The sequence below is a fragment of the Tupaia chinensis genome, unplaced genomic scaffold (assembly GCF_000334495.1).
Source record: "Tupaia chinensis unplaced genomic scaffold, TupChi_1.0 Scaffold000682_1, whole genome shotgun sequence".
NCBI classification, from domain to species: Eukaryota; Metazoa; Chordata; class Mammalia; order Scandentia; family Tupaiidae; genus Tupaia; species Tupaia belangeri.
The window spans coordinates 3,542,943-3,555,986 of NW_006160205.1; the positions used below are offsets into that span (position 1 = coordinate 3,542,943).

The window sequence follows — 13,044 nt, forward strand, 5'->3', positions numbered from 1 at the left end:
GTGGGAGTCCAGCGACATAGCCATTACGCTAACTGCTGGTCCCAAAGTTCCCTAGTTTCCTATCCAAAAATACTGAGACTTCATTTTGCCTTTGGCAGATTGAGCACAAAGGAAATGGTTTATGCCTCTGCAAACTCTTTCTCACTCACTCATTTGTTCTTTCAGCAATACAAAGGGTGGTTCGTTCAGCAATACCAGGTGGCCTTTGATCAGCAATGCTAATCAAGCATCATTCTTACAGAAATATTGACTCTGTGTCATGCCTTGTACTAGACACTGGGCATCTGCTGGGGTGTAAGCCTAACTTCAGAGGTTTACATTAGTCTAAAGGGAGTGAGAAGGAAACGCAGGCTCATGAACAGTCAATCCACATGCCAGGGTGCTGTCTTACAGGAAGTAGCAAGAGAGCATGTGAAGAGGAGCAAGACACAGCCTGTCTCTACAGGGACTTAAAGAAGTGACCTGCAAACTGCTTTATCCTCAGTACGACAGGGGGCCTTTAAAGGCTGTGATCGGTGGTAGGGCCTGATCTGATTTTTATTTTAGAAGGATCAATCTGGGGGCCAGCAGGTGGCATGGTAGTTAAGGGCACTAGAATCCCACATGGCTGACTACAGTCCAAGTCCTGGACCTGAGGGCTTCTATCTCATTTACCTTCTCTCTCTCTCTCTCTCTCTCTCTCTCTCTCTCTCTTGCTATGGCCCTCTCTGGTCAAATTAAAATAAATAAAAACAAATAAATAAAGTTAAATTAATTCTTTAAAAAATTAAAAAAGAAAGAAAGATCACTCTGGCTGTTGCACAGACATAGAGGGAGAGAGAGAGAGAGAGACAGGGAAGAGGGCTGGGAGAAAGGAAATCTAGGTAAGAGATGAAGGTGCCAGAACTAGTGCAGAGAGAGAAGAAAAGAGACGAGTTGGAGCCACAGTCAGAAGCTGAAGTACTGGGACTTGTTCAGTGGCTGGTTGTTGAGGTGAGAGAAGGAGAACTCAAAGATGATGCTCAGGAATAATAAAAGGTCCTCTTTTGTCAGTTGCTGCCTATCCATGCAGGGTAGAGATGACATCTTTTACAGATGAGGAGATTAAAGTTCTCAAAGGTTAGCAATATGCCAAGTCCAAAGAATTAATTAGTTAAAGAGTAGAGCCCAAATCATGGTCTTGATCAGTGTGTTAATTTCAGTGTCAATCAGTTGTCAGTTTTCTCTGACTCAGAAAGCAGACTGCCTGAATATATATATATATATTTTTTTAGAGAGTTTTTTTGCTACAGGGTGCATGTCTCCACCAGTAAGACAGAGACAGAAAGACAGAAAGCGAGAAATCACCCCCCTGGAGGCGGGGATAGCCACCCCACAATCCCTTCTCCTCCATCTTCCTCTCAAAATCTTGGGCACAGGGAACCAGCAGTTAGCGTAATGGCTATGTCGCTGGACTCCCACGTAGTCGACCGTGGTTCGTGTCCCGGACCCGGTGGCTTAAAACTCACGCGCGCCCTACAGTGAAAATCTCTCAAAAAAAAAAAAATCTTGGGCACACACGCACCTGCACCTGGCATGAGTTTAAGCCACCGGGTCCAGGACTCGAACCACGATTGACTACATGGGAGTCCAGTGACATAGCCAATATGCCAACTGCTGGTTCCAATTTTTTAAAAGAATTATTTATTTAATTGTATTTATTATTATTATTATCATCATCATCATTATTTTAAAATTTGTTACAGGGCACATATGCTTACCAGAGAGAGAAATGAGAGAGAGAGAAAGTGAGAAAACAAGTTGCCAAGTCTGGGACTCAAACCGTAGTTGGCCATATATTTTGCATGTATAAATATAGTTCTAACTTCCTATATTTGTTTAGCACAATTGCTAGCGCATGTCAGCACCCAGTAAAGGTGAGCTACTGTTGTTATTTTACTCTTTAACTATTCCCCTTCCCTGGCCGTCCCAGAGTGGGGATGTTAAGTGGTCATAAGTGCACCTATGACTGCTCCTTAACAGTGACAGAGGAATGAACAAGCAAATGCCCTTGGCACTCAAGTGTCTTGCCCCTTCATTGGTGACTTGCCTGTCTCTCTTCATGTCCCGGCTCTCTAAAGAGAGAATTCTCCAGGACCTAAATCTTGGGTATTTTCCATTCTCCCTCTATATCCTCTTTTTTACTTATTTTTTTAGAGAGTTTTTGTTTTGTTTTGTTTTTGTTTGTTTTGCTATAGAACACGTGTGCTCACTGGAGAGACAGAGAGAAGAAGAGACAGAAAGCAAGAAATCACTCCCCGGGGGGGAGGGGGATGGTCATGCCACAATCCCTTCTTCCTTCTCCTCTCAGAATTTTGGGCACACATGTACATGTGCCTGGCGTGCCTGGCATGAGTTTGTTGTTGTTTGTTTGTTTTTTTGTTTAAGAGAAGTAAGCCTTTATTTCCTTGGAAAAATACAGAACACATCACAATTTGCATGTCATGCTTGCACAGAGGCCATGCTAGTCTACTCTGTATCATTCTAATTAGTATACGCACTGCCGAAGCAAGCACCCCGGTTTGAGTTTTAAGCTGCCAGGTCCAGGACTGAAACTGTGGTTGACTACGTGGGAGTCCTGCAATGTAACCATTATGTCATCTGCTGATCCCCCTCTACATCCTCTTTCTATATGTTCACTTCCATTTTCATGAAATTTAAATGCCACTCGTGTTTTGATGACTCACAATCTGCACCTACAGTTCTGTCTTACAGAACTATGTGTTCTGTCCCTTGATGTCCCCACATAGATGTGTAATCGTCCAAAACTGTGCTCCTGACTCCCCCAATGCCCACTCTTCCTGAAACTCACCACTTTTCAGTTAATGAAAACGCCTTTCTTCTATTTGCCTAGGCCAAAAATAGTGGGTTATTCTTGATTTCTCTTCCTAACACCCCATATCTAGCTCATAGCAAATCCTGTCAGCGATGGCTTTAAGGCACACCCAGTCATTTCACTTTCTGTCACCTCTACTGCTCTCTCATACAAGCCATACTCCTTGCTCAGCTGGATTGGTGCAGTCTCCTCCTCATTCACCCTCCTCCCTTCTTTCCAGCTGCAGAACTTGTTGAACAAGGCAGCCGCATTGAACCTTTAACACATGAGTCAAAGCATGTCGCTCCTCTGCTCCGACCCCTCCAGAGGTGACCTGTGATCTAAGCACACTTCATGATCTGCGCCCTGTTGTCTTTTCGGCAGATTACCTACCACTCTCCCATCACTCACTGCCATAGCCACGTGGGCCTCATTGCTGGTCACGGAACTTGTCAGCTAGCCTCCCATTTCACGGCCTTTGTACCTGCAGTGTCGTCTGCCAGGAAAGCCCTTCCTCCAGACAGTCACCTCCTTCAGTCTTCATCCTGGCCATCTCTTCAAGAAAGGTCTGTCTAAAATTTGAGCACCACCCAATGTTTCTTAACTGCCCTTCTTGTGTCAGTTTTTAGTTTTTATCAGTCTCATTTACTGATAGTTTTTTTTTTTTAACGTGACAGAGGGCATGTGTGCTTGCCAGAGAGAGACAAAGATAGAGAGAGAAAGTAAGAAAGAAAGCATCCCTCTCACACACGGAGAATGGTCATGCTGCAATCCCCTCACCTCCATTCTCCTCTAGGAGGTTAAAGTGCTGGACACCCACATAGCCAAGCAGTGTTCAAGTCCTGCAACTAGTGGCTTGAGAATCACACTGGGCATGTGTGCATGCCCAAAATCCCAAGAGGAGAAGGGATATGGCATGGCCCTGGGGGGTGATTTCTCACTTTCCCTCTCACTGTCTCTCTGGTGAGTATGCTTTTTTGCCCTATGGCAAAAACTTAAAAAAAATACATATGTATCTTCTGCTCATTTTAAAAATTGAGTTGTTTTCTTATTGTTGAGTTTTGAAAGTTCTTATATATTTTAGATACAAGTTCTTTATTAGATATATTAGTCATATGATTTGCAAATATTTTGTCTTAGTCTGTGACTCACCATGGGATTCTCTTAACAGCATCGTTCCTGAGCAGAAGTGTTTGTTTTGGTTTAATATATATATATATGCACATATATAATTATATTTATACATGCATATATTTATACATATGCATTTATATACATATATGTAAATATATGTACATATATTATTATATATGTATATATACATATGTATGTATATATGTAAAGCGCACACACACACACCAATATATATATATATTGGTCCTAACATATATATATGTAAGGACCAGCAGATGGCATAATGGTTATGTCACTAGACTCCCATGTAATTGCCTGTAGTTCAAGTCCAGACCTGGCAGCTTGAAACTCAGGCCAGGCACATGTACACACATGCCCAAAAGCCCAAGAAGAGACTGGAGGAGAAGGGACTGCAGCATAACCATCCCCCTTGGTGGGTGATTTATCACTTTCTGTCTCTCTGTCTCTTCCTGTCTCTCCAGTGAACACATGCACCCTATAGCAAAATATCTCTTAAAAAAATACACACAAACACACACACACATGCACACATACACAAACACTGAAATGCCTTTGCAATTTTGTCAAAAAGTAATCCAGCCTATCTGCATGGCCCTATCTGAACTCTATTCTGTTTCATTGATCTATGTTGCCGGAGGGTTATAATTATACTTTTTTTAAGTTGAAATTAGTATCCTTCCTATGATCTTTTCCTAAAGGATTACTTTATGGCCTTCCTTCCTATATTTGTGGGTTTTTTGTTTGTTTGTTTTCCCCAGTAGAAAATTCTCAAGATATTTTCACATCTCTTTTTTTTTTTCTTAATTTGCTATAGGGTACATGCCAGAGAGAGAGAAACAGAGAGAGGGAAAAGGAGAGGAAGAAAGCACTCCCATGGGAAGTGATCACGCCACAGTCTCTTCTCCTCTATTTCCTTTCTTTCAGAATTTGGGCACATATACACACACACTTGATGTGTTTCTCAAACTGCCAGGTCTGGGACTTGAACTACGGGGTTGGCCATGTGGCCAACCAACCTTAAACACCAGGCCACGGAGCTGGCCTCTTATTTTGTTTAATACTTTGACCATTCTTTTTTGTAACTGCTTCTCTTTTGCTGATTATTAATCGAACATTTTCTACTTCCATATAATTTAAGATTTTTTTTTTGGTGAGAAATAAATCATATATGATGCAACTACTAAGCTTAAACTTGAAATTTTATAGAATTTCATGATTTGTATATACAGAGCTAGTTACTATGTTTACTTATAAATCAAGTTGCTAAAATTGCAGACCTCACAGTGTTTATTGAAATCAGGTAATGCTGATGTTTTAAGATATAATATTATTATAACAGATGCCTAGCTCTCTGAATTAACAAATGGTAAAACAAAATGCAAACTACTACTATTAACTTGAACACTTTTTGAAAATTGATCATATGATATAACTTGAAAAGTACTGGAGAGAACCATTATAAGAAATAAAAGTGGCTCCATAGCCTAATGATTAAAGAGCTGATCTCTCACAGCCAACTGTGGTTCAAACCCCAGCTCTTAATGGCTTCAAAAATATGCCAGGTACATGTGTGTGCCCATCTGAAATCCCAAGAGGCTGGAGAAGAGGAGAAGGGAAACTTAGCACACCCCATTGTGGGTTGCATATGCTCTCTCTCTTTCTCTCTCCCTCTCTATCCATTTCTCTCTGGTGAGTGTACATGCCCTCTGGCTGTTAAAAATAAATAAATAAATTTATTAGAACTTTTTATATACTATTCTGGCCACAAACATTGTTCACATTTAGCTAACAATCTAAAATTAACAACGTTGTTTCTGGACAGTTTATGTACTAACAAACTATTTTAAATTGTTGTTAGGTAGAAAACTTATAATGTTTAGGTTTCATGGAATAAATGAGATAATATTTGTAAAACAATACAGAGATTTTTAAAAAATGTTTATTAGTGTATTAGGTAGAAAAATAGCATGTAGGGGCCAGCAGATGGCGTAGTGCTTGTGTCGCTGGGCTCCCACATGTCCAACCGTGGTTTAAATCCCCGACCCACAGGCTTGAAAATCACTAGGGGCGTGTGTGTGCGTGCCCAAGATCCAAAATAGAGAATGGAAGAGAAAGGATTACAACATAGCCATCCCCCCCAGGGAGTGATTTCTCACTTTCGCTCTCACTGTCTGTCTGTCTGTCTGTCTTTGATGAGCAGGCCACCTCAAGGCAAAAAAGTCTTAAAAAAAAAAAAGGAGGAAAAATAGCTTGTATAATAAGACATTATCCACATATTTCATAGGATAAATATTTATAAACAACTACGTAAGGTATGTACTTGAAAATGTATCAAACTATATTATAACTTAGAATAGAAAATAGTCTACTTAAAATAGTTGATCACATGTAAGGGTGGAAAATTTAAAGTTAAAATTAGCAAAAATCAAAGAATTTTCTAACAGAAAATATCTAGAATGTAAACTATTTCATAGTGAGTTTTAGAGCACTGGGGTTCTCTGTTGGAAGTCTGTCTGGAATAAAACAGTTTCAGTTTTGAGGCAACTGATATTTCAGGGCTACTCATTGGCTCAGATACAGATACAGTTTGTTCTTTGCTTTGTATAACTTCAGTATTAATCTCAACACAAGTTTTAAATATAATAGCTTGTATCACATTTATTCATTAAATATAGTCTAATATGTCTGTAATATGGTACTTTGATACCTAAAAATATGAAGCTATGAAATTATTGACAAAATACTTGGGGGCCAGACATGGTGTAGTGGTAAAATGTGGCACTTTGCAACGCAATTCCCATATTGGAAGGTTCCCGGGTCAAAGACTTCCCTGAGGTGCAAGCCCATATTCTGGGGCTGGCTGAAGGCTGGGAGTGGATCATGGCATCAAGACCCTGTCAAGGGTGTTGCTTCTCTCTTTCTCTGTCACAGAAGAAATATATAAATATATTTTTAGGGGCCAGCAGTTAGCGCAATGGCTATGTTGCTGAACTCCCATGTAGCCAACCGCGGTTCAAGTCCCAGACCCAGTGGCTTAAACTCACGCCTGGCGCGTGTGTGTGCGTTCCCAAGATCCCAAAAGGAGAATGGAGGAAAAGGGATTACTGCATGGCCATCGCCCCTGGGGGGTGATTTCTCGCTTTCTATCTCTCTATCTCTCTCTGTCTTCCTGGTGAGCACATGCGCCCTATAGCAAAAACCTCTCCAAAAAAAATAAATAAATAACTTAATCCATGGTGACTTTCCTTTATTATTATATCTCTAGTACTTGTAAAAAGTCATGTTCATGTAAATATCAGTGTTTGAATTTTAAGAATCAGCAGTGTATTTATTATGCTATTTATCTTATCATTTATAGTTATCATTAAAATAATATTTAACTGTGAAATCACTGGAAATATGAAGATAATATTTTACAGCATTCTAAAAATTTCTCTGTGTTTAGAATGTTCAAAAACTAATTTTATGTTAACAGCCTTATATTTAGAATGTTCAAAAACTAATTTTATGTTAATAGCCTCATATATATATGGATATGTGTATGTGTATATATGTGTGTGTGTGTGTGTGTGTGTGTGTGTGTGTGAAATTAAGATGAATTTAAGATTCTTTGGGATAATAGCTTGCTTTTATCATATTTCTCAGCTGTTTGCATTTATGATTTTGATTTATGCTTTGTCTTCTTGTGTTCTTTGAGCATTCATTTCTCTGTCCCCTTATTGTCCCTCCTTCTCAATGGTTCTGCTATAATAAAACATCAGAAACAGAAGAAAATTCTAGAACATAATTCAACTATGCTGGAACAAATATATGCATAGTTGTAAGATCCATTCTCTATTTTACAAAATAAAATTTAAGTTTAAAAGGTAGAAAACACTTTAAGAGAAACATGAGCTTTCTACACATCTTTTATAAAAGGAGATCTTTTGTTTCTTCTTCACATACTGGAATTTCCTGTTTCCTCCAGTGGAAGATCATCAGCGTATCATGTAAAAAGGATCTGGAGATTAATGTTTTCCTTTAATAAACTGTCTTTGAACATAAGCACATTGAATTAAGTTCATTGATAGGCTATACGACTACAAATCAACAACATTTTAAAGTCAGTTGGAAAGAAAACAGCATTTTAGAAATAGGATAAAACATGTGCTCATGCCAAATATCCCATCCTTTCCTTAGCAAAGTTAGTTAAACACAGATTTTTACATTTCGAATCCCATGGCCCCCTCTTTTTTTTTTTTTTTTTTTGAGAGGTTTTTGCTATAGGGCGCATGCGCTCGCCAGACAGAGAGAGACAGAGAGACAGAAAGCGAGAAATCACCCCCCAAGGGGGATGGCCACGCCGCAATCCCTTCTCCTCCATTCTCCTCTCGGGATCTTGAGCACACACGCACACGTGCCCGGCGTGAGTTTTAAGTCACTGGGTCCGGGACGCGAACCGTGGTCGACTATGTGGGAGTCCAGCGACATAGCCATTACGCTAACTGCTGGTCCCGCATGGCCACCTCTTTTATGAGTCATCCCAGGTTATTTCAGGATATGGGATAGATGAGAGGCCATGTTCTAAGATTGGATGACCTAAGCAACGCTCTCCTTCATGGGTACTTTTCTGGCTAAAATTCTGCAAATGTATCAAGAAATCATTGGGACCAGCAGTTAGCGTAATGGCTATGTCGCTGGACTCCCACGTAGTCGACCGTGGTTCGAGTCTCAGACCCGGTGGCTTAAACTCACGCCAGGTGCGTGTGTGTGCGTGCCCAAGATCCTGAGAGGAGAATGGAGGAGAAGGGATTGTGGCATGGCCATTCCCCCTGGGGGGGTGATTTCTCGCTTTCTGTTTCTCTGTCTCTGTCTGTCTGGTGAGCGCACGCGCCCTATAGCAAAAACCTCTCTTAAAAAAAAAAAAAAAAAAAGAAATTCCACTTCTCCCACTACCAACTACCTGGCCACGGGCAAGCCTCTTAAGTGCCTTTTTGCCTCAGTTTCCTTATGTTTGAAACGAGGCTAATAATAGTAATTCCATGGTGTCGTGGAATGAACGAATTCACCTAGAGCTCTTATCATAGCGTTTGGCATATAGTAAGTACTTAATAAACATTAGCAATGAGGGCCAGCACCATGGTGCCTCAGTAATGCACTGCTCAGGAGAAGCAGGGTCCCACATGACAGCCGTACAATCCTATTATCTGATGGGCTGGAGGAATGGAGGAAGAGAATCACGATGTAACCAGACCCTGTGGAGGGTACTCCTCTCCTTTTCCTCTCCCTCATCTCACACGTGTATACACATATCTATCATCAATTTAAAAATATAATGTTAGCTATTGTTGTTATTAATATATATTTTTTTTAGGTTTTTTTTTTTTTTTTTTTTTTTTGCTACAAGGCATGTATGTTTGCTGGAGACACAGAGAGACAGAGCAAGGAAAAGTGAGAAATACCCTGGGGGTGTGGGATGGCCATGCTGCAATTCCTTCTCCATCATTCTCCTGTCAGTATTTTGGGCACGTGCACATGCCTGGCTTGATTTTCAGGTCACCAGATCTGAGACTCAAAACTGTGGTCAGTCATATGGAAGTCCAGTGCCTTAGCTACCATGCCACCTGCTGGCTCTCAAATAAATATCTTGATATATACATGTTATTAAAGTGTTTCTGAGTAGGGAATCATTCTGACCTATTTAAATGGATAGCCAGTTATAATTTAAATTAGTATGTTGATGATTTATACATGCTTATATTTTATAGTTTATTCCTGAGAATTTACTTATTTAAGTGTGTGCTCTGCACACACTTTTTTTTTAACATAATGAGAGTAATGATAAACTGTGGCAGATCATCCCTGTGAGAATAATGTCATTCCAAATTGCTATGATCTGAGTTTAGCTTGTCTGTAAATTAATTTAGACATTTAATTATATCACCTCCCTTTGCTCCTTAGTTATAATAGGAAGCATCTGATATAATAATAACCATGGTGTCTAATATGATATAAAGCATCCACAATCTCCAAAATCTGTCAATTAAAATATTGCTTAATTATTATTGCTTTTAATACAATCATGCATTGTTCAATGATAAGGATATGTTCTGAGAAATGTATTGCTAAGTGATCTCCTTGTTGGGTGAACATCCCAGAGTGTATTTATACAAATCTATATGGTATAGCCTATTACAATCTTATGGGACTACCGTCATATACAAACTTCATGTTGGGCTGAAACATTGTTATGACTGTGTAATTAACTTTCTTAAGTCCATCCTAGTCTTTAAATATTTTAAAAAATTATTAAAAGAGCATCAACTAGAAAGAAAAATCATATGTTTATATCTTTCTATTTTTAAGGAAACAAATACACATAGCTCTTGAATATCTTAAAATAAAGAAATAAAAGTAATTATTTATCCTCACTCAAACACATATGATCTTGATTTTAAAAATAAGCATAGTATTTTCAGACCAAATGCAGTCTGAAGGAAACTTTATCCATCTGATGATGATAACAATAGAAATCTTTTCCAATTTTTTGGACCTGTAGGGCTGATCAGTTTCATCCTTGAAAATTTCTGATTAACTGACTTGACATTCATTCTCTTGTATCCCAACAAATATCTTTCATTTATTCTCTATGTATAGTTACAGTTAAGGAAAGAGACACAAGGAGACAGAAAGTATCAAGTAAGAATAGTAAAATATTCCTAGCAAGATAATTCCCATCAGTGCTTATGTATCATGTAGTTCTCACCCTGACTGGGAAAGTTTCAAATGGTTGTGAATCAGTCATACCAAAACAGATGCCTTTGACATACAAAAGGAGAAGCACTCTGGAAGGGGGCATAAGGACGTCCAAAAATCCAGTCCTCCATAAAAGCAATAAGAACACTTGATGAAAATCAAGTTTTGTAGAACACATCATGTTAACCAAAGACTTAGAACAATCCTTTGACTATGAAAGAAAAATAGCGAAACTGCAAGTGTCATGCCTTGATTTTTCTCTATTCTCATCCCCCTTGGCCTTGAAAAACATCCTCCTCACAACCAAGGTAGCTATCAAAACTAGCTAGGAGCTTAGCATCCAGAAGGAGGCAGAACAGGTTGGATGTATCCCCAAAAAGCACCATTTCCAGAGAATTAACTCAATTTGACTGGGTTGTTGGAAGTCATGGTTTTTTTTTTTTTTTTTCAAAAATGCATCATGACTTTTCTGACAACCCAATACTTTCAAGTTCCCTGAAGAAGCTTCATTTCCAGGATTTATGTTTTATTTGTCCCGATTCAGAATCCACTTTGTGGGAACAGCCCCATTACCTGGCATTGGTTAATTAAGGGAAAAAAAACAATGACATTGTTTTAACATAATCTACCTGACATGGTGATGTCAATTGAGGCTAATTAGAACCTGAAAAAAACATTTAAAGGGAAAAACTGGGGAATATGATAGCAATAGAGGACTTAAAAAATCTGAGACACATTCCTAGGAATATAGGACGTAAGTTTGTGCAGAACTTGGTGCTTAGGAAATACCCAGGAAGGCCCTTTTCTCTCACACATTCAGCTCTAGTTGTCCTTACACAAATCTACACCTGAGATGAAATGACAGAGCTGCACACGCGATGTATCAGTGTCACATCACTGGTTTCATGATCATTACGCGCTGTGATTATTTAAGATATAGCCACTGGGGAAAACTGGGAAAAGGGTACATGAATTTCTCTGTACTATTTCTGCAATGTGAATCTATAGTTATTCCTAAGAAAATGTGCAAAAAGTGAGCAGAGTCAACAGACTCTACAAGAGGCACCTAAAGTTTTCATTAATTGTGATACTGTTGAGGAAAACTAAGATGTTGATGTTATAGAACAAAGGTTTTCCAGATCTTACTTCACATACTATTTCTCCACTTTTTTTTCTGATTTTGAAATACATGGTTCGAGATCAGCAGGTGGTGCAGTGGTTAAGGTGATGAACTCCCATATTGTCAACTGTGGTTCAAGTCCTGGACCTGGCAGCTTGAAATTCATGCCAGGAACATGCACGTGTGTGTCCAAAAATGACAAGAGGAGAATGGAGAAGGGGTTGCGGCATGGCCAGTCATACCCCAGAGGGTGATTTCTCACTTTCTGTTTCTGTGTGTCTCTCTGGCGAGTGCTAAATTAGCAAAAATCTCTCTCAAAAAAGAAAGATATTATTCATGCCAAAAATATGTAAAATGCATATTTATAAAACACTCAAGAAGTTGAATATAACCAGTGCCTTAATGGGTTCTGCGTGCAACTGTTTTTACAGCCCTTCTCTGCCTCCTGACATTTGTGATAATCATTCTCCTGCTTTAAAAAGTTTCCTTTTGGGGGACCAGCAGTTGGCGTAATGGCTATGTCATTGGACTCCCATGTAGTTGACCGTGGTTCGAGTCCCGGACCTGGTGGCTTAAACTCATGTTGGACTTGTGTGCGTGCGTGCCCAAGATCCCAAGAGGAAAATGGAGGAGAAGGGATTGCAGTGACCATCTCTCTGTCTCCCTCTGTCTCTCTGGCCAGCGCACATGCCCTATAGCAAAAACCTCAAAAAAAAAAAAAGTTTTCTTTTTGACTTACTTGAAAAATCCCCTGGAGAATCTCCATCTCTAGAACTTATATTTATTTGCCCTAATTCAGCGTCCACTGTGTGGAAATAGCCCCTTTACCAGACATTGGGGGAAAAAATAAAAAGACAAGGAAACAGCAATAATATAACATACTTAATGTACATATCTCCAAACAAAACATTGTATAGCTTTGTCTGTTCTGAGTTTTATGGCAGTGGAAGTATACTGCATGGACTCTTCTGTGAGTTACTTCCTTCACTACTGTCCTGTCTTTGAGGATTATGCTTGATGAGCATGGCTGCAGCTCCTTCTTTTCCAGAGCAATAAGAAGCCGGTCTCTATGCAGGACCACAGGCGACTTCTCTGTTCTACTGTTGATGGGTATTAGACCCAACCCCTTTTCCTTTTTCTTCTTTGGAGCAAGTGTGACCAGAGAAAATGCGTTCTCAGCTAGGCCAATAATGCTGTCTGA

At 39.4% G+C, this 13,044-nt stretch overlaps 1 non-coding gene across 1 annotated transcript; it reads right to left on the reverse strand.

The window, feature by feature from the left end:
- Positions 1–2,430: 2,430 nt before the first annotated feature.
- On the reverse strand, positions 2,431–2,532 carry LOC114010011 (U6 spliceosomal RNA). Its single transcript, XR_003551406.1, has one exon. It is a non-coding gene; the product is annotated as a U6 spliceosomal RNA (small nuclear RNA).
- Between the last annotated feature and the right edge of the window lie 10,512 nt (positions 2,533–13,044).